Here is a 24,186-nt window from a genome sequence, read left to right as displayed (position 1 = left end):
CCTCTTAAAGTTTTATAAAAATAAATTTATTTTATTGTCATTCGTACAAATTTTAGAAATCGTATATGTTATATATAATAAAGTAAATAATTACTTATTTTTGACTAGTACATATGAAATTTTACTTTCACTTTTACAAATCAATTCTTTTATTCAAAAGGTATTTTACTAAGAATAGTACATGTTTACTAAGAAATTCGTTTCTTTTCTTACATTGTCACCTTAAACGATTTCCATAAAATTTTCGTTGCTTGTTATATAAAATTTTTTGTGTTATTCATATTCCAGTCATCATGAAGACTTCACAACTATCGGAACCGAGAGATTCATGTGTGTGATAAAGGCACTTACTACCACGTCATGCAGAGCCTTCGGGCATTCGCTAACACTTAAACCATTCAAATTTATTGCGTTACCCCAAGGATCTTATTTGCCACACCTGTTAGAACGATGCTCTTTCTTACATAACTCTAAGTCCTGACTTATTCTAGGGGAATTCTCATTTAGTGATATTAACACAATCAGTATTCCGACTTTAATAATAGTCATAACCTGTTTGACATTTTGCAAAGTCAAGAAGCGATTAACTTCTCGTCCTCATGCTCTATCCTTCATACCTCACTTTTTAGCAATGGCTTCGCACGTGAACATTTTTGGCCCAAAGACTTATGTCTTGATAATTATCAAAGCTACATTTAATTCATTAGTTTTATTTATCTAGTAACATGTCACCCGATGATTCAAGGATTTTTCACTCGATCCTTTTCAACTCGTAACCTCTGAAATACGAAAAACTATGTTATCGAAAATTTTTACACGTTGTTTATTTGTGCGGTCCTCACGAGATTTATGGACAAATGAAAGTAATAAAAGTTTTCTGTCACTTATGCGATTTATAAAAATCATATATGTATGTATATAATTAAGTTTACCTTTACTTATTTTGGTTAGTACATACTAAGTTATACCTTCAAATTATTTAAAAATATCTCCTTTATTGAGTTGTTTAACTTAAGTCAAATAGTTTTGTGCTAAATGGTACACGTTGTACATATTTCCAAATATACTAAGAACTTCATTCCGTTTATGTTGTTACATCAAATGTTTAAAGGTTTTTCAAAACTTCCTTGGTTGATTTTTTTTTAACGGCAAAATATAATTTCTGTTTGATCTTTCTTGGTTGATTTTATTAAAGGTTTTCGTATTAATCACATTTCCTTTCGTCCTCTGTTAGGGATGAAGCTTACGATTAATATCTTTGTTAAAAACTCTTGAGCCACTTTGGATGGCAGTTTTATAAAAGTTGTTAGGAAGTCTTTACGAAATGTTCCTTTTAAGGTTAGACATGGCAAAAACGCGGGCCGATAAATCAGTTTTCTGAGGTACACTCAGTGGTCACCCTATTGTAGGAAAGGCACTATGTGGGTTTCTACTCTCAATATTTCACGGCTAATCACAACCCCCTCGTAAACATCATCTCTATGAATCAGTATGTTGAGGTACAAGAAATCATTTTTGAGATTCTTTTCACTTGGAGTAAACCATTCTTTATGACCAAGGGTTCACGTATCTTCTCATCCGCGCATCCCCTTAAGTATAAGGATGAATTCAGATCAACTCGCTCATTGTACGAAGAGTTCGCTCTCATTCAAAGATCACACCTTTTCGTGCCATTTTCTTTCGGAAATGTAATGTAAAATACTTTAAAAATCTATGAATCATGCTATCCTCTTGGAAGGGACTGTTTAAAACATCTATAACACTGATGTGGTTACTCTATATATTTCTTCCTTCATTGGTTGCAACTATATGTTGTTCTAGTCGATATTAACCATAACTTCAGCATGTAACTGAAATCATATAGTTACATTATGGAACTGTGCATTCATTTCATCCAAGGATAAGTTCACATGCAGTATGTTAAACTGGGTAATATCTTTCATTGTTCATTTAGACCATCCTGAAGACACAATAAATAATTATGGCTTGCATTGCATGTAATTCTGATTAGTCACTCTCAGCTAAAATTTCAATTCATTTATTCAAATGAAACGTTTCTTAAACATCGGGTTCTTTATGTGTAACGACCCGGATTTTTCCGATCGTTTTACACTTATAAGATTAATATTTACATAAATTAAAACTTACCAACATGATAAGCAATCTAAATTGTTGAGATTTATGATTTTGAAAAGAGTTTTACATAACGTTTAACCGTCTAGTTTGACCGATGATATCACGAACTATACAATATATGTTAATTATACGTTTGTGTATATATATGTATATATACATATTTAACATGATTTAAGGATGTTTAAATATCTCATTTTGTATTAATAACAATAAGTTATAAGTATATTTTGAAACTACTAACTTAAGCTTTCAAAACGATAACTATACGTAACGTTATTTGACATAAATACTTACGACCTATAATGTTTATACATATATCGTATATATAATGTATTTAATCACTTTTAAAGACTTAAATACATAAAACAATATAAGTATATTCACAAAAGATAGCTATATTTGAATCCTCATTCCATTTTTCACAAGATTTCTATACGTATATCTAGAGTATATGTACTCGTATCATACCTAGCTTCTATACGTATTTACTATTGGTATATACACATCAAATCACCACCAACCAGCCCTTGTTCATGCCTTATGTATAAGGTAACTACTTTTGTTATTTAGTATGACAATTTCACATGATTAAAAGATCTTTTCACAAAATTACAAATTTATACACCTTTTACACCACCATAAATACATGCATCCATTTTCAATTTTTGGAACATCATTTCTCTAGCTAAACACACACACTTACTAGCCTCATGTCTCTCTAAGAACTCCAGCAAAAATCCTCTCAAGAATCACCTTAAACACCACCATAAAAAGATCAACAAAAACACTACAAAAATACAACTTTCAATTCAAGTTTATGTCTTAAGTTGCTTCCAATCTTTCATCCAATTTCATCACTCTTTTGGTTCTAGGTTTTTACTCCTCTTTTACAGCAATCTTGTCCAAGTAACTTGAGGTAGTAACTTTGTTCATAACCTTATTCGATTCATATATATATATATAGCTATCTTATTGTATGGTATACAATTTTAACAACAAAAACATAGTTTGAATGATTTCAAACTTGTTTGCAAACTAAATAGATCCTTCTAACTTAACTTTTAAAATACTTCAAGACCTGTAATATAACTTAAATATATGCTAATTAAACAAGGTATAACTTGGTTTTTCAAAGAATACCTTAAAAAAACTGTTTTTATGACGTCGGAGTGCAACCGGGGGCTGTTTTGGGTTGGATAATTAAAAACCATCTTGAACTTTGAATTGGTGGTTTATATTCTGGAAAAATGATATTTCTTATGAATATGTTAACACATAAAAATTTCATGATTTAATTCATAGTATAAGTATTTTTAGAAAAATGGTCATTAAATGATGTTTTTGTAACAAAAATGATTAACTTCATAAGTTTCACCAAAATTTGACCTATGACCTATGATTTCGAATACAAACTAAGGTATTTACAGTTCATATTCTTAAAGAGGGACTCGATCCAAGGAAGTGGAAAGTTGAATCAACGAAAACGGAGTTGTAACGAAGAAATTATGACCAAAACAAAATCGGATATCCAAGACTAGTTTAGCCACGAAAATAATTGGAGAAAATTAAATAAATCACATCTTTCTAAAGTAACATGATATTTTATACATATGTACTCATAATTTAATTTTATATGGTTCAGGATCACCCGTAAACAATACGAGAAGATTAATCATAAGATCCCATGATTGTACGCAACACGTCATTTGACAACACCGGTACTTTATGTACGCAACACGTCATTTGACAACACCGGTACCATGGGTCAAGATTAATCTCGACCAATACATATACGATGGGGGTTTTATTTATTTCATTGGGGGTTTATTAAACAACTAAATATGAACCATTAAAATTGAATTACTAACATCGGACTGCTAACTACGGACTAAGGAATTATTAAAAGTATTAAAAGTATTATAAGTATATATATGTGACGATTGTTTAAAAAGAAAAGGTATTGATATATTATATATGGATAGGTTCGTGATATCAATCGGAGACCAAGTCGAAATTACATATCTTCAAGACAAAAGTGAGTATATAGTCCCACTTTTAAACTCTAAATATTTCGGGATGAGAATACATGTATTTTATGTTTTACGCTATGGACACAAGTAACTGGAAAATATATTCTACGTTGAGTTGTACCACTGGCATACTTCCCTGTAGCTTGGTAACTAATATTTACAGCGGTAATGTAAACGCAAATCCTGTTGATAGATCTATCGGGCCTGACAACCCCAACCGGACTGGACGACCAGTATTCAACGGTTGCACAGTACTTCGTTTCGTGACTACACCTTGGTACGGTGTAGTAAGATTTCATAATAAAGGGAATATGCGACGTGATTAAATGTTAAGTATGGTTACCAAGTGCTCAACCACTTAGAATATTTTTATTAAAATGTTTATATATGAAATCTTGTGTTCCATTGTTATAACGCTGCTAGCATCAAACCTATATATCTCACCAACTTTATGTTGACGTTTTAAAGCATGTTATTCTCAGGTATGAATTAAGTCTTCCGCTGTGCATTAGCTCATGTCAAGGATACTACTTGGGACCTTTTAAGCCATGATACAAAGACGTTGCATTCGAGTCATTGGAGTTCAATAGAGAATATAAATAAGTAAATGACAGATTAGGTCATTTGGATATTATGAAATGTTAGACGAAAATGTCAAATATTGATGTAATGATAGTTTGCCTTTTAAGAATAAATGCAACGTTTGTAAAATGTATCATATAGAGGTCAAGTACCTCGCAATGTTATCATATGTTATTGTATTCGTCCCTATGGATTGGGTCGGGTCGTCTCATGTGGTATCAGAGCGTTGGTCTTAGCGAACCAGGCCTTGCATTAGTGTGTCTAACTGGTAGTTGTTAGGATGCATTAGTGAGTCTGGACTTTGACCGTGTCTACATGTCAAAAGTTTTGCTTATCATATCTAGTCGAAAATCATCTGCTTATCATCCTTAAGAATTGCCTGCTTAGTATTCTTAAGTCTAGACACGTCTTACTGCATTTGGTGCATCGATAGTGTATAGACAAAATTCGTATCCTAGCGTATCTGTTGCTATAGACATTGCCTGACGAATTTCAAAGATTCTCCGTAATTCACGAGATTTTGAGTATTATAAATACATATGTAAATTATGTATTGAAGAATACCAAACCCAACTCCTATAATCTATTCCAAACCAAAAATTCATTTCCCCGACTGTACAAGATGAACTCCGCGTCCAGTTCGAATTCCTCCGACTCCGACAGCTACGCTGATATGGATTTCCATTCGGGCTCTGAAGGCAGCGTCACTGGAATGGATCAACCAATTTCTCATCATCTATTCTGGATGAATTGGGGATGGGTTCGTAGTATACTAAATTATTGGAGACAAGAAGAAGGTGATCCCTTTCACCCACCGAATTGCCCCATTGGCGACGAACCTGAAGCACTTACCGGCGAACCTGTTCGAGAAACCATTTTCTCTCTCATTTCTCGAGTATCTCGTCACGATTATATCCTATCCCATATTTCGGATCTTGTTCATTCGCTCACTCCAACCGCCAATCATCCTGGTGTACTAGCAGAAATTAACGAACTTCGCGCTCGTGTGACGGCTTTGGAGAACACGGTGCGAAGGTTACAAACACCAGCAGCAGCACCAGCAGCATAACCAGTACCGTTAACAACATCAGCCTCGCAATCTTCAGTACCAGTAGCATCATCGACGTCAACGACATCATCAGCATCAACACCAACCGTATCATTACCACCACCAACAATCACATCCGCACCACGTACCTCAACATCATCATCTGAACTTCGAATATGATCTTTGTTCTACATATCATTCTACACCGATTACCTCTTCTTTACGTATCGTTCTTCGTTCGACATGACGATTATGTAATCTCTAATGTTTTGGAGATTATGTAATCTAGTAATAACGATAAATCAAATGAGTTGAATATTTTATTGACTCATTAAATTCATAGTTACCTCCGAAGAAAATATATATGCAAATATATTTTCATAAAGATTGTAATTAAAAATTTCATTCGTACAAACTGTTAATGATGAAAATATTTTAACGGGTGGGTAGTACCCAAGGAATATTTAGAATTCACATTAACAAGTTACACTGTACATTCTTCGAATCTGATTCAACGATCATTTATTATCCTACTTACAATTACCGATATACGTATCCATTCACCCCAGATTAACCATTTCCATTTAAATTTCATATTTGGATTTTTACCTATCCGAATCCAACAAGTGGCATAATGAAGAAACATTGGCAAAATAAAAATTGTTAGAAACAGATGAATTAATTAATTGAAATTGTGATAGGATTACACGCTAACTGTTCCAGCTAACTGTTCCCAGCTAACTGATTAATATTTAATTTATCGCAATTTACATTCTTGCAATTTTAATTTCTGTACTTTACATACCGTCGGGACACATGTACAACAACACGTCGGATTAATTCTGAGACAACACGTTGTATAATGGGTCATGATATATATTTATTTATAACGGGACACGTATACAAGGTTTCGACTTATCATATTGATCCATCTATATATATATTTCGGAACAACCATAGACACTCTATATGTGAAGGTGGGAGTTGGCTATACAGGGTCGGAGTTGATTCCAAAATATATATATACTTTGAGTTGTGATCGACACCGAGACCAGTACACGGGTCACGATACGTATTAAGTAATTCGAATATTATATATTTAGTTCATATATGAATTTATTGAACCATTGGACAATCGGACTATTGGACTGCTAACTTTGGACAATTAAAAATGAGTTAAAATGATGATTATTACATATGAAACTAAACAATCCTTCAAGTTTGCCACTTGATTCTATTTTAAACCTCATTTGTATCTTGACGATTACAATTCGCATTCACAACTTTTCATGATTCTTGAAAACATCTCGATCGAGAAGTTCAACCAGCCGCACCTCGTCTACGGAATAAAGATTTATGCATACAGTTATGCACCTAAAAATTTTTGAACTCGAAGTTATAGTTAAAACGTATCCGCATCAAATTCCTTATCATCCATTAGCAAAAACAATCACGCGATTCCTTTTCAATTAACTAATTTTGTCACAGCTCCACTTCGATATCTCAGTAAGACTACTCTTATTACAATCTCGATATATATATATACGTTGTTCTTTCGCCATCGTTACCGGAGAACCTTTTATATTCCATCATATTACCATCAGCGTTTAATCATCTAAAAATACAATTCTCCTTAAACCATCTTGGTTTGATAACCAATGACCCAGATCCGATAACTTTGAAAATACTGACGAAGCAGCATGTTGTAGAAGGTCTTAATGACCAAATGTTGATGATAAAAGAAGGAAGTGTTAGGAACGCTCGATAGAAAATTGGTACTGAAAACCGGATTGAACAAACCATGAAGGAGACTCTGAACAAGTTACAAGGACTAAACTTGTACATAAAGAATTATGACGATTCTGTAGCAAACACCTTGCTTCTGAATCTAAACCCTTACGGGTCAATCTTCATCATCATCCTTCGACATTAGAAATTCCAAGATATTATCATATCTTTCATTATAAATATCCTCAATATTTCTGAAGATATTTTCACCCCTATCCTTATCTGAAATCATTTATCTCTCTGTAATATCTGCGTTACAATATAAAGGAAACTGTGTTAGTTTCTAAATCCTTCAAGTTTAAAATAGGAATGTTCTGAAGCAGTGTTGGGAACTGATGCATGAACTAGTATAATATAATGAAACTTGATCAACTTCATTATATTACAGTAAGTCATGTTAAGTTTCTAATGGAATATGATGATTCACAGTACCGTCATCATGTGCCATGTTACACGACTTTTACGTTCTATCCAATTCCGAAACATATTAAGAACAAATCATCTTGATAGTTCTATTTTCCTGGATATTCTGGTAATTTGACAAATCAAAATCGTGCCATTACCATTCCTTTCTTAGAGCATTAGCTATGTTCATTCCGAATTTTATACCTACGAATTTCGAACTATTGATCGCTTGACTCAAGGACGGGAAGAAGAAACGAAGGGACAAAGTCCCAAAATAGAAATTGGGGTATAGATTACAGCAAATAGGAGAGAGTATTAACTATGGATGACAATGATTATGGAAAACAGAAGCAGGAGCATCGAAATATAAGAAAAGATATCAAACCCAATAACCACCCAGAAACTACAAACCGTGTGTATCAATACGTATGGCGACGTAAAGACACGGGAGAATTAGAAACATTATAATTCCAAGAAAATCATAAAAGTGAATAGATTCTTCTAGCGGTAGATGAAAGAGAAGAATGAAAGATATGAAAGTTAGAAGTATAACAAAAATTAGAACGGGATGAAGCATTTTAAAGGATACCTTAAGGTATGAATTAGAGGAGGAAGAGTAAGAGATGTGAGGTATGGAAGTAAGAAAGGGAAGGAGGTGGATTTATAGTGAAATATCCGACAAAGAAATCGAAACAGATTATCGCATTAAATCAAAGGAGATCCTGTTTTCTAAATCATCGAAGAACCAAATCTTATTACATAAGATTTTCTTTAAATCCCTTAAATTCTGGAAATCAATCCTAATCTCGACATCGGTTAAAACAATTCTATATTCACTCATTTCATTCTTTTGTGATAGCTTCACTCGTGCGCTTCACATGACCGAATCGTTTTATCCATATCTTCCAATAATGATAAAACTCTATTAATACCTCATATTCGTCATGAAAACATTCCTATTGTTATTTATGACAACCTCTACCAAATTTCGGGACGAAATTTCTTTAACGGGTGGGTACTGTAACGACCCGGATTTTTCCGATCGTTTTACACTTATAAGATTAATATTTACATAAATTAAAACTTACCAACATGATAAGCAATCTAAATTGTTGAGATTTATGATTTTGAAAAGAGTTTTACATAACGTTTAACCGTCTAGTTTGACCGATGATATCACGAACTATACAATATATGTTAATTATACGTTTGTGTATATATATGTATATATACATATTTAACATGATTTAAGGATGTTTAAATATCTCATTTTGTATTAATAACAATAAGTTATAAGTATATTTTGAAACTACTAACTTAAGCTTTCAAAACGATAACTATACGTAACGTTATTTGACATAAATACTTACGACCTATAATGTTTATACATATATCGTATATATAATGTATTTAATCACTTTTAAAGACTTAAATACATAAAACAATATAAGTATATTCACAAAAGATAGCTATATTTGAATCCTCATTCCATTTTTCACAAGATTTCTATACGTATATCTAGAGTATATGTACTCGTATCATACCTAGCTTCTATACGTATTTACTATTGGTATATACACATCAAATCACCACCAACCAGCCCTTGTTCATGCCTTATGTATAAGGTAACTACTTTTGTTATTTAGTATGACAATTTCACATGATTAAAAGATCTTTTCACAAAATTACAAATTTATACACCTTTTACACCACCATAAATACATGCATCCATTTTCAATTTTTGGAACATCATTTCTCTAGCTAAACACACACACTTGCTAGCCTCATGTCTCTCTAAGAACTCCAGCAAAAATCCTCTCAAGAATCACCTTAAACACCACCATAAAAAGATCAACAAAAACACTACAAAAATACAACTTTCAATTCAAGTTTATGTCTTAAGTTGCTTCCAATCTTTCATCCAATTTCATCACTCTTTTGGTTCTAGGTTTTTACTCCTCTTTTACAGCAATCTTGTCCAAGTAACTTGAGGTAGTAACTTTGTTCATAACCTTATTCGATTCATATATATATATAGCTATCTTATTGTATGGTATACAATTTTAACAACAAAAACATAGTTTGAATGATTTCAAACTTGTTTGCAAACTAAATAGATCCTTCTAACTTAACTTTTAAAATACTTCAAGACCTGTAATATAACTTAAATATATGCTAATTAAACAAGGTATAACTTGGTTTTTCAAAGAATACCTTAAAAAACTGTTTTTATGACGTCGGAGTGCAACCGGGGGCTGTTTTGGGTTGGATAATTAAAAACCATCTTGAACTTTGAATTGGTGGTTTATATTCTGGAAAAATGATATTTCTTATGAATATGTTAACACATAAAAATTTCATGATTTAATTCATAGTATAAGTATTTTTAGAAAAATGGTCATTAAATGATGTTTTTGTAACAAAAATGATTAACTTCATAAGTTTCACCAAAATTTGACCTATGACCTATGATTTCGAATACAAACTAAGGTATTTACAGTTCATATTCTTAAAGAGGGACTCGATCCAAGGAAGTGGAAAGTTGAATCAACGAAAACGGAGTTGTAACGAAGAAATTATGACCAAAACAAAATCGGATATCCAAGACTAGTTTAGCCACGAAAATAATTGGAGAAAATTAAATAAATCACATCTTTCTAAAGTAACATGATATTTTATACATATGTACTCATAATTTAATTTTATATGGTTCAGGATCACCCGTAAACAATACGAGAAGATTAATCATAAGATCCCATGATTGTACGCAACACGTCATTTGACAACACCGGTACTTTATGTACGCAACACGTCATTTGACAACACCGGTACCATGGGTCAAGATTAATCTCGACCAATACATATACGATGGGGGTTTTATTTATTTCATTGGGGGTTTATTAAACAACTAAATATGAACCATTAAAATTGAATTACTAACATCGGACTGCTAACTACGGACTAAGGAATTATTAAAAGTATTAAAAGTATTATAAGTATATATATGTGACGATTGTTTAAAAAGAAAAGGTATTGATATATTATATATGGATAGGTTCGTGATATCAATCGGAGACCAAGTCAAAATTACATATCTTCAAGACAAAAGTGAGTATATAGTCCCACTTTTAAACTCTAAATATTTCGGGATGAGAATACATGTATTTTATGTTTTACGCTATGGACACAAGTAACTGGAAAATATATTCTACGTTGAGTTGTACCACTGGCATACTTCCCTGTAGCTTGGTAACTAATATTTACAGCGGTATTGTAAACGCAAATCCTGTTGATAGATCTATCGGGCCTGACAACCCCAACCGGACTGGACGACCAGTATTCAACGGTTGCACAGTACTTCGTTTCGTGACTACACCTTGGTACGGTGTAGTAAGATTTCATAATAAAGGGAATATGCGACGTGATTAAATGTTAAGTATGGTTACCAAGTGCTCAACCACTTAGAATATTTTTATTAAAATGTTTATATATGAAATCTTGTGTTCCATTGTTATAACGCTGCTAGCATCAAACCTATATATCTCACCAACTTTATGTTGACGTTTTAAAGCATGTTATTCTCAGGTATGAATTAAGTCTTCCGCTGTGCATTAGCTCATGTCAAGGATACTACTTGGGACCTTTTAAGCCATGATACAAAGACGTTGCATTCGAGTCATTGGAGTTCAATAGAGAATATAAATAAGTAAATGACAGATTAGGTCATTTGGATATTATGAAATGTTAGACGAAAATGTCAAATATTGATGTAATGATAGTTTGCCTTTTAAGAATAAATGCAACGTTTGTAAAATGTATCATATAGAGGTCAAGTACCTCGCAATGTTATCATATGTTATTGTATTCGTCCCTATGGATTGGGTCGGGTCGTCTCATTATGCCTATGGTCTCTTTTCGAAATTAAGGGGTAGTAAAATCCGTGGCTAACACTATCCAGACATCAAATCACAGGATTGTGATCACTATGTTTTCCATTCTACCTGTCATCTTTGTATTGCGACATAAGCGCTCAATGTTTTAGATGAGTTGGTAACATCCATGATGCATTTCATGCATCCAGCTTACTGAAGATGCCTGTAAGGCTAAAAACATCATCTTTTCTTTTGTGGATATATATTCAGATGACATATTCATGTTAACAAGAAACGAAATCAATTTGTTGATCTTAAGGTCAAGAGACTTAATTAATGGCATATACCTATTCTTACTTTATTACGCCCAAGTACCTTTTAAGGTAAATAGCTCACTTCTGAGCCCACGATTGCTTCGGACCTTTGATATGCTCCTATTTTTTCAAATTCGGTACCGTTGTTGGTCCCTCCTCAAAATTTCGGGACGAAATTTTCTTTAACATGTGGGTAATGTAACGACCCGACTTTTTCGACTTATATTTTTGTGCTCTATACTTTCACGAATCTGCGTATATGTGCGTACTGAGCTAGTTTATGCTCTGGGATCTTATTTCATGTTAACTACTTTCGTTAATACCTTACAACGTGCTATTAAGTGTTTAATCACTTAACTTAATCCTCGAATACTTTTACGACGTTAGTGTCACTTGTCGTTTAAAACGAGCTATGTACTTTGTACACGTTAACCTTTGGTCATAATTGGAATATTATGACTACATGAAACTATTTGTTATTTTATAATGACAATTACTTGGCTTGATGTTTTATTAATTACGCTTAGTGTTTACTAATGCTCACAAGTTAGCCTTAATGGACTTTTACCTTAATGGACTTCCATGGCCCAACCTACTCAACTTAGTGGATTAATTAGTGGACTAATTAGCCCATTTACTTAATGGTTAGCCCATATAAATAATGAGACAAGTAACTAGCATGCCTTGTGTACTAATACTTACATTTTGTCTCAAACCACCCAACATACCAACACTACTTTGTACCACCACCATGGAACACACCATGCCACCACCACATGAGGCCAAGATGGTCCCCCCATGCCCCAAAACTGTCAGCCAAGGGATGCCCCATCACCACCACTTTATTTTTTTAAAAAACTCTAATTTCATTCTCATTTCATTTCAAAAACACACACTCTTTTTCTCTCAAGTTTCACTCTAGCTTTTCTCTCTAAAATACTTGAAGAACTTGTAAGTTTTAAACATTATTCTTCTTCTTTTCTTTTGCTCATAACCGAAATCATCATCATCTTTTTATTATTCATGGATTTTGGTTTTTGTAACTTAAATCCTTATGCTATCTTGCAATCTTTAATCACTTGTATGATAAAGAAGCAAGAACAAGGATCAAAGCTTTGTAGCTTTTGGTTCTACATGAAACTTGTGATGATCTAAGGTTTAATTACTTTAAGATCCTCTTTATGTTCAAGTATTGGAACTTTAAAGTTTATTTTATGAAGATTTAAGCTTTTAACTTGATATCTCTTTATGTAAAGAATCAAAGCTTGAACTTGTTTATTTCTAACTTTAAATTTATCAATTATGTTTATGAAATTCAATTTATATATGTTCCTTGGTCAAAGATTTACTTGTTAACTTTGATCTCATGTATCTTGTAACCAAAGTCTAACTTTGAATGTTCAAGAACAAGAAATTTTAAGCTTCCTAGTTTATAACTTTTACTCATCTAAGGTTGATCTAATTTATGTAACTTATGGTCATCTAACTTGTTAAAACAAGGGTTCATTAATTTGTGTTCATTTTACTTTACAAAATCTAAGTTTCATAACTTATGGTGTTGTAAAAGTTGAAAGTCTAAGTTCTACGACTTAGGGTTTCACCAAGAACATAAGATCTAGACTTTTAGTCTAAGGTCTTTAACATTTAGCTAAGATCTAAGTTCTATAACTTAAGGTCTTGCTTATTTTAGTTTGATTCAAAGTTTATAACTTAATAAAACTTGTACTTGTGTCGAAACTAAGAATTTGATGTAAATTTGGTTCATCATCTTACTCAAGCTCTTAAATGAGTTGTATTTTATTTCTTAGTCTTGACTTTGTGTATTGATGGTTAAACCTTGGCTAAAGTGATGCTAAAACATCAACAGTTGTACACTTGAGGCTTATACGCATCAAGGATGAGAACCGTGATGAGCATCAAACACCAAGAAACCCACCGGAGCACTTGTTTACTGTTTTTCAGGGTCTGATCAGACTCCTGGGCTTCTGGAAAAGTTGATTTACAGATAGTTCAGTTCGAGTAGATGACTTTTTGTTTAAGACTCGCCTAAATCTGATATACGGTTTAGGATTTATAGCCTCCCAAAATTCACTACGCCTTTGTAACGACGTGCTGAAAATTCTGACCTACTCGCGCTTGAACCGTCGCCACGGTCAAACGACATTGAGTTAGGATCTGAAAATTGGATAGCGGTAAAAGGACTCACATACGGAGCCTTGGTTACTGACCGCGGTCATTTCGGTTTGTATAGAGGTTGTAGCAGCTGAACGAAGTCAGCCCTTTGCTTCGATCTCTATTCTTGTTGAAAACTTACTTTATCTTTTACGAATGATGATGATGATGATGATACTTAAACTTAATTTATTCACTTTTAAACTTTTGGGTACAATTTACTGACCTAGTAACCTTTGAATTAGGTTGAGGACCTTTTGGATCGACCAACTTACTTGTTTGGACCGACTTACTACTTGCTTACATTGTCGTATCGATTTTACCGCACATTCACTGTGAGTTATAGCTCCCTTTTTACTTTAACTATTTTTGGGACTGAGAATACATGCACTTTTTATGTTTTACATACTAGACACGAGTACTTAAACTTTATATATGTTTTGGTGATATAACGGCACAAATTTTCCCCTTAGCTCGGTAACGTTTAACTATTGGTTTATGAACCGGTAGACGCGAATCTTAGATATGGATCCATAGGGTTTGACATCCCCACTCAGGCTAGTCGCGCTAGCATTTAACGGGCGTTTAATACTTCGAGAACATACGGACTCACCAAGTATACTTTTAGGGGGTATTATTACATTAAGTTAGTTACCGGGTGCCCACGGATAAGCATATATTTTATCATACTGATTTGAAATACTGATTTGAATTGCTGGTTGAAGCACTGAAATCTCATGGTCTACATTACATTACTGATTACAAACAAACTATAGCTCACCAACATTCGTGTTGACTTTTTAAGCATGTATTTCTCAGGTGCTTAGACGTTGTTGCTTCCGCTATTAGACTTGCTGTTATAGTCTTGGTGCTATAGACTTGCTATTACAGACTCGCTGTGTTAGACTTCTGCTGCATTGTTTAGAGATATCTCAATCATGGAACTTTTACTTTGCATTCATAACTTATGTTTCATTTGAACAATGGTTTGTAATGACCTTTGTGTCACGTACTTATGTTAATGATTTCTATTCGTAGAAGCACGTTATCCTTGTAAAACATTTGACGTTGGTAAAGATGTCATTTTTTTTATAAAACATTTTACGTTGGTAAAGACGTCATCTTTTGTAAAACATTTGACGTTGGTAAAAACGTTACCTTTTCATGAATGCAAAACTTATTTTAAAACAGCATATAGTGTTGTAACCGTGTAAAGATCTAGTTGTTGATGATCCGTACACGTTGATTTTGTACGGGGCGTCACATACCAGGTCAGAGTCCGACCCGACTCTATCAACCGCATCACCCAAGTGATCCATCCATAACAAAACCATCTACTCAATCTATCTTTCCAACAAAGAATAGACTACCTGATAGAACAAACACGTGGACACAACCATCAAGATACTCATGAGAGAACACCACCACATCCTTGATCCTCCACCTTATCACTTCCCCTTTCACCGTTGGAACACTGACCACATATGCGTGCACAAATTCAGATGAACCTAATTCTTTAATCGAGTCAACTCCCACTGTACGGATGTTGTTGATAATGCTAAAAACGAACATATATTTCATAGCATTATTCCTCAAGAAAGACAAGCTTTTAGTTGCAATTGTCCTATTTACAAGTGATATTCGTTTAAATAATAAAAGGTGAAGACAAAAGACAGATTCGACGAATTGAAGACGCAAACGACCAAAAAGCTCAAAAGTACAAAATACAATCAATAAGGTTCCAATTATTGATAAGAAACGTCTCAAAATTACAAGAGTACAAGATTCAAAACGCAAAGTACAAGATATTAAATTATTCGCAAGGACGTTCGAAAATCCGGAACCGGGACCAGAGTCAACTCTCAACGCTCGACGCAACGGACTAAAAATTACAAGTCAACTATGCATATGAATATAATATAATATATAATTAATTCTTAAAATTAATATATATATATATATATATATATATATATATATATATATATATATATATATATATATATATATATATATATATTATATTTAAATAAACGTCGGTAGAAGAAAACAACCAAATGTGGCTCTCCCCAGCTGGCCATGCGATCGCATGGCCTGGAAGGCATAAATCCATGCGATCGCATGGTGCACAGTTCCAGCCCACATGCCTATAAAAATCGAGCTTTGGTGCACCACAAAAACACATCTTTTTCTATCTCAATATATCTATACGTAATATTTATATTTATATTTTAATTTTAATTTTAATTTTAATTTTAAATCCTAATAATAAGGGTATGTTAGCAAATGTTGTAAGGGTGTAAGTCGCAATTCTGTCCGTGTAACGCTACGCTATTTTTAATCATTGTAAGTTATGTTCAACCTTTTTAATTTAATGTCTCGTAGCTAAGTTATTATTATGCTTATTTAAAACGAAGTAATCATGATGTTGGACTAATTACTAAAATTGGGTAATTGAGCTTTGTACCATAATTGGGGTTTGGACAAAAGAACGACACTTGTGGAAATTAGACTATGGGCTATTAATGGGCTTTATATTTGTTTAACTAAATGATAATTTGTTAATATTAATATAAATATTTACAATTGGACGTCCCTATAAATAACCATATACACTCGATCGGATACGATGGGTAGGGTATTTATATGTACGAATAATCGTTCATTTAACCGGACACGGGAATGGATTAATAACCACTAGAATTATTAAAACAGGGGTGAAATTATGTACAAGGACACTTGGCATAATTGATAACAAAGTATTAAAACCTTGGGTTACACGCAGTCGACATCCTGGTGTAATTATTAAACAAAATATTAAAACCTTGTTACAGTTTAAGTCCCCAATTAGTTGAAATATTTAACTTCGGGTATAAGGATAATTTGACGAGGACACTCGCACTTTATATTTATGACTGATGGACTGTTATGGACAAAAACCAGACGGACATATTAAATAATCCAGGACAAAGGACAATTAACCCATGGGCATAAAACTAAAATCAACACGTCAAACATCATGATTACGGAAGTTTAAATAAGCATAATTCTTTTATTTCATATTTAATTTCCTTTATTTTATATTTAATTGCACTTCTAATTATCGCACTTTTATTTATTGTTATTGTATTTAATTGCACTTTTAATTATCGTACTTTTTAATTATCGCAAGTTTATTTTATCGCAATTTTATTTATCGCAATTTCATTATCGTTATTTACTTTACATTAAGTCTTGTATTTATTTTTAATTTTGGTTTTAACTGCGACTAAAGTTTTAAAATCGACAAACTGGTAATTAAACGGTAAAAACCCCCCTTTATAATAATAATATTACTTATATATATATTTGTATTTTTATAAATTTAAACTAATATAGCGTTAAGCTTTGTTTAAAGATTTTCCCTGTGGAACGAACCGGACTTACTAAAAACTACACTACTGTACGATTAGGTACACTGCCTATAAGTGTTGTAGCAAGGTTTAAGTATATCCATTCTATAAATAAATAAATATCTTGTGTAAAATTGGATCGTATTTAATAGTTTTTCCTAGTAAAATTAATAGTATTTTATACCCCTTAGCTTTAACATTAAGTATTTTTTTGACGCCGCTGCCGGGGACAATCTAGCTTAAAAGCCGGAAGCGCAACGCTAATATATATATAAAAAAAAGATTTTTCTTTTTAGTTTACTTTTATAAAAAAATACGCTTTTGTAAAAATACGTTTTAAATATTCAAAAATATAAAAAGAAAAACAAAAATATAAATATTTTTAAGAGTTTGGTGAATATTTAAGTTTTATAAAGTTTCTTTATTTCTATTTTTTAGTTTGTAAAAATATAAGTTTTATTTAATTTATAAATATATTTTATAAATATATTTTACAGCAAAAACAGAAAATAAAAAAAAATATATTAAAACTCGAGTCCGGTACTGTAGCAGCCCACTCTGTGGCCCGAAACCCTAGCTCATGTGATCGCATGGCCGGGTAGCTTAGGACTCATGCGATCGCATGAGCCCGTCTGACACGCCACAGTTGACTGCAGCCTGCATTAATTACGGATTATAATTATTATTATTATATTTAAACCCTAATTAGGGTTATATATTATATAATTTAATTTAGTGTTATTTATTTAATTTGTATTTTTAGTTTAATTAGTTTATTTAAATTGTAAAATTAATAGTTTTATTAAATAAATAATATAAAAATAATATTTTTATAAAAATTGTAATTTTTCCAACTTTTAGTATATTTTTATATTTTATCCCTTTTTAATTGTTTTAGCGTAATATTTGTATTTTTCGCTCGTATTTAGTTATTAATTCATAGTTTTTGCCATAGTTATTTTTTATTTATTTAGATTTTTAGGCTTTGCCGTAAAATTCCTTAAGTGCTTTTTCTTTAGACTAAGATTAAAGTGCTTTAGAATTTTGCGACGTCTTTTTAAGTTTTAGTACCTTTTTAAGTTATTTCCATTTGGGATATAGTTTTACTTGTAAGCTTTAATATTTTTAGACACCTTTTACCTATGTATCAATTATCATTCCAATTAGTAATCTCAATTTGCGATTATAATTTTAAGTTAGTGGTAGTAATAAGGTTGGGTTAGTCGAGTGTTTTAAAGTTTTATAAGTCACTCTTTTTCTTTCTTATTTTTCGACGCCTTTTATTTTTCAACTCTTTTCTTTTTCTTCCTTATTTCTCGACGCGCTCTTTTTCTTTCTTATTTCTCGCCATTCTTGTTTTAGGACATAGATTTTTATTTTACTTCTTATCTAAATTTCTTAAAATTACGAAAATTTATTTTAAGTGGTTAAATTGATAGACATCAAAATTTTCTGGTTCGTAGTAATAGTTGGATTTGTACGTGGACCGGGTTATTGGAGCCAAACAGTACTCAATTATATTGAGACCAAACGAATCCTGCCCCTCTGCTGCATCTTTTGGATATTCGAAACGTGGGCAAAATCAGAAAATTCTATTGATTGGATAACTTATATAATTTTTCTTTCTTTTTTAAAAACTAATAGGATATTCAGTGAATGCACTAAGCAAGACGTTCACCACCTTTTGTACGTTCACCACCTGTAACTAGATCAAGACATCTAGCTAATATTGTCGCCGTTGATAATCCATTTTTTGAACCCGACCTCACAATTGAGAATCCGGAGAATATTCAGGGACGATTCATAGATCCTGAACCACTAAACTTTCCTCCGGAAACACCAATCATTCAAACATAGATTGTTGAGGAACGAACCATTAAATCAGAATCCTCTAGTGATTCCGATTCAACAAATTCAATTATGGAGAATCTGGAACCTTTAAGTATGGAAGACCGAATGAGAGCTAAACACACTAGCCAAGGTCACGCAATTACTCATCCAGACATTAATATGCCAGATTATGAAATCAAAGGACAAATTCTACAGATGGTGACAAATCAATGCCAATTTAGTGGTGCGCTGAAGGAAGATCCAAATGAACATCTTCGTACCTTTAATAGGATCTGCACACTATTTAAAATCCGAGAAGTGGAAGATGAACAGATATATCTCATGTTATTTCCCTGGACTTTAAAGGGAGAAGCCAAAGATTGGTTGGAATCATTACCTGAAGGGGCGATTGATACCTGGGACGTTTTAGTTGAAAAATTTCTTAGACAATTCTTTCCGGCATCTAAAGCCGTAAGACTTCAAGGAGAAATTGTTACGTTCACACAGAAGAAAAATGAAACTCTATATGAGGCGTGGACTAGATTTGGAAAGTTATTAAGAGGATGTCCGCAACATAGTTTAGACACCTGTCAAATAGTACAAATATTCTACCAAGGATGCGACATCACTACAAGGAAAGACATCGACATAGCAGCTGGTGGTTCTATTATGAAGAAAACCGAAACTGATGCTTATAAAATTATTGATAACACTGCTTCCCACTCACATGAGTGGCACCAAGAAAAAAGATATCGTTAGATCATCTAAAGCAGCTAGAGCCGATTCTAGCCATGACTTAGATTCCATTTCTGCAAAGAATGATGCTGTCGAGAGACGAATAGAAAAGATGACTAAAGATATACACTCGATACGAATTAGTTGTGAGCAGTGTGGAGAACCACATTTGACAAAAGATTGTCTCAGTATTGAACTAACAATGGAACAAAGAGAGAATGTTTCATATCTAAACCAAAGGCCTGGAAATAATTATCAGAATAATTATCAACCGCCAAGACCGATTTACAATCAAAACCAGAATTATAACCAAAATATTCCATACAACAACCAACAAGGTCCTAGCAATCAACAAGTATCCAATAATACTTACAACCACCAAAGACCTAATTTTCAAAACAAACCACCACAACTCGATGATAAAAAGCCGAATTTAGAAGATATGATGACGAATCTAGTTGAAACTCAAACGCAGTTTTTCACATCTCAGAAACAAATGAATGAACAAAATGCTCAAGCATTTAGAAATCAACAAGCTTCTATTCAAAACTTGGAACAAGAAGTAAGTAACCTAGCAAGGTTAATAGGTGAAAGAAAACCGGGAAGTTTACCTAGTGATACAAATGCTAACCCCCGGAATGAAACAGCTAAAGCTATTACCACAAGAAGTGGTACAACAATTAAACCACCTGAAATACCTGTAACTTCTGATGAAGCTATTCCTACTACAAAAGAACCACAACCTGATCAAGATAAGGAAAAAGAACCGGTAGTTGAAAAGGTTAATGAAGATAACACAGTTAAGGATAAACCTTATGTTAAACCTTACCAACCACCACTTCCTTACCCGAGTAAAATGAAGAAAGAGAAACTTGAAGCCGAGCAATCCAAATTCTTAGATATGTTTAAACAGATAAATGTAAATCTTCCTTTCATTGATGTGATTTCAGGAATGCCTAGATATGCTAAATTCTTGAAAGATCTGATCATAGATAGAAAGAAAATGGAAGAACTCTCGGCCGTTACTATGAATGCTAATTGTTCAGCAGTGCTGTTGAATAAGATACCAGAAAAATTATCTGATCCAGGAAGTTTCACAATTCCATATTTTCTGGGTAGTCTTAGTTCAATAGAGGCATTGGCAGACTTAGGTGCTAGTATAAATTTAATGTCGTATTCACTATACACTAAACTAGACCTTGGAGAATTGAAACCAACAAGAATAAGAATACAACTAGCCGATCGATCAATAAAATATCCTAGAGGGATAATGGAGAACATGCTAGTTAAAGTAGGTACTTTAGTATTTCCAGTAGATTTTGTTGTTCTGGACATGGAAGAATATTCTCAAGTTCCTCTCATATTAGGAAGACCATTCTTAAACACGGCTAAAGTAATGATAGACGTGTTTGGTAAGAAATTGACCCTAAGTATAGAGGATGAGAGTGTTACCTTTTCAGTTGATAGAGCAATGCAACAACCGCAATCTGCAGATGATACATGTTATTATATTCAAACTATAGATTCACATGCAGAATTGTTAGAAGAATTTCCAGAATTACAAGGAACAGGAGAATGTTCTTTAGGAGAAGGTACTGAACCAATTGATGAAGCTGAAATATTAGCTACACTAATGGCTAATGGATATGAAACAACAACAAAAGAAATTTAAATGCTAAAAGAAGAAGACAGATATCGATATAAATCATCGATAGAAGAACCTCCGAAATAAGAGCTAAAGCCACTTCCAAACCATTTGGAATACGCTTATTTACATGGTGAATCTGAATTACCTGTAATAATATCGTCTTCTCTTACTGAAAATGAAAAATCACAACTCATTTCTGTGTTGAAAGCTCATAAACCAGCTATTGCATGAAAGATTCATGATATTAAAGGAATAAGTCCTTCGTATTGCACACATAAAATCCTTATGGAAGAAGGTCATAAAACGTATGTGCAACGCCAACGAAGACTAAATCCTAATATGCAAGATGTAGTTAAGAAAGAAATTATTAAACTGCTAGATGCATGTTTAATTTATCCAATTTCTGATAGTCCATGGGTAAGCCCCGTTCAATGCGTGCCTAAGAAGGGTGGCATGACTGTCATTACAAATGAGAAAAATGAGCTTATTCCTACTAGGACTGTAACAGGATGGCGTGTATGTATTGATTATAAAAAATTTAATGACGCCACCAGAAAAGATCACTTTCCCTTACCTTTTATTGATCAAATGTTGGAAAGATTAGCCGGAAACAGTTACTATTGTTTTCTAGATGGTTTTTCCGGATATTTTCAAATTCCAATAGCACCCGAAGATCAAGAGAAAACCACGTTCACGTGCCCTTATGGTACTTTTGCTTACAAACGAATGCCATTTGGACTTTGCAACGCCCCTGCAACCTTTCAAAGGTGCATGATGGCGATTTTTCATGACGTGATAGAAGAATGCATGGAAGTTTTCATGGATGACTTTTCAATCTTCGGTGATACATTTGAAACATGTTTAGCTAATCTGGAACGAATGCTTATTAGATGCGAACAATCAAATCTAGTACCTAATTGGGAGAAATGCCATTTCATGGTTAAAGAAGGCATCGTTCTTGGACATAAAATTTCAAAGGAAGGAATTGAAGTGGATAGAGCTAAAGTAGATGTAATTGCTAAACTTCCACATCCCACCAATGTTAGAGGAGTTAGGAGTTTTCTAGGGCATGCCGGTTTTTACCGACGTTTCATAAAAAAAAATTTCTAAAATTGCCACTCCTATGAATAAACTCCTAGAAAAGGATGCTCCATTCATCTAGTCAGATGAATGCATCAAATCTTTTAATATTCGTAAAGAGAAACTTACTAATGCGCCGATCATGATAACACCAAATTGGAATCTACCGTTTGAACTTATGTGCGATGCAAGTGATTTTGCAATGGGAGCCGTTTTAGGACAAAGGATTGAAAAACGATTTCAACCTATATATTATGCTAGTAAGACGTTACAAGGAGCATAAACGAATTACACAACTACTGAAAAAGAACTCCTTGCTATTGTCTTTGCTTTTGACAAATTTTGTTCATATCTTGTTCTAGCAAAAACGATGGTCTATACCGACCATTCTGCTCTTAGATACCTATTTTCGAAACAAGATGCTAAACCAAGATTAATCCGTTGGATCTTACTCTTACAAGAGTTTGATATTGAAATACGAGATAAAAGAGGAGCAGAAAATCTCGCCGCTGATCATCTTTCTCGTCTTGAAAATCCCGAATTAGAAGTTCTAAATGAATCGGCTATACAAGACAACTTTCCTGATGAATATCTATTGAAGATAGATTATAATGAAATTCCATGGTTTGCAGACTATGCAAACTACTTAGTAGGTGGATACCTTGAAAAAGGATTGTCTTACCAAAAACGAAAGAAATTCTTCAGTGATATAAAACACTATTTCTGGGAAGATCCACATCTATTTAAAAGTTGTCCAGATAGAATAATACGCCGATGTGTATTTGGAGATGAAGCTAGTAAAATTTTAAACCATTGTCACACAGGACCAACAGGAGGGCACTATGGGCCTCAACTAACAGCAAGAAAAGTTTATGATGTTGGATTCTATTGGCCTACAATTTACAAAGATGCACACCTTCTTTGCAAATCCTGTGATGCATGTCAAAGAGCCGGAAAAATAAGTCAACGTGATGAAATGCCACAAAATTTCATTCAAGTATGTGAAGTATTTGACATTTGGGGTATTGACTTTATGGGTCCATTTCCAAAATCTCATAATAATCTCTATATTCTCGAAGCCATTGATTATGTATCTAAATGGGCGGAAGCACAAGCTCTCCCAACTAACGATGCACTAGTTGTAGTCAACTTTT

General features: G+C 33.1%; 1 non-coding gene across 1 annotated transcript; it reads right to left on the bottom strand.

Annotated features, from left to right (window-relative positions):
* Window positions 1-20,043: 20,043 nt before the first annotated feature.
* On the bottom strand, window positions 20,044-20,150 carry LOC139887033 (small nucleolar RNA R71). The gene has a single exon (XR_011772886.1). It is a non-coding gene; the product is annotated as a small nucleolar RNA R71 (small nucleolar RNA).
* Between the last annotated feature and the right edge of the window lie 4,036 nt (window positions 20,151-24,186).

The sequence above is a fragment of the Rutidosis leptorrhynchoides genome, chromosome 1 (assembly GCF_046630445.1).
Source record: "Rutidosis leptorrhynchoides isolate AG116_Rl617_1_P2 chromosome 1, CSIRO_AGI_Rlap_v1, whole genome shotgun sequence".
Classification (NCBI taxonomy): Eukaryota; Viridiplantae; Streptophyta; class Magnoliopsida; order Asterales; family Asteraceae; genus Rutidosis; species Rutidosis leptorrhynchoides.
Note: the sequence above shows the minus strand (reverse complement) of the source record. Positions and strands in the feature narration are given on the sequence as shown.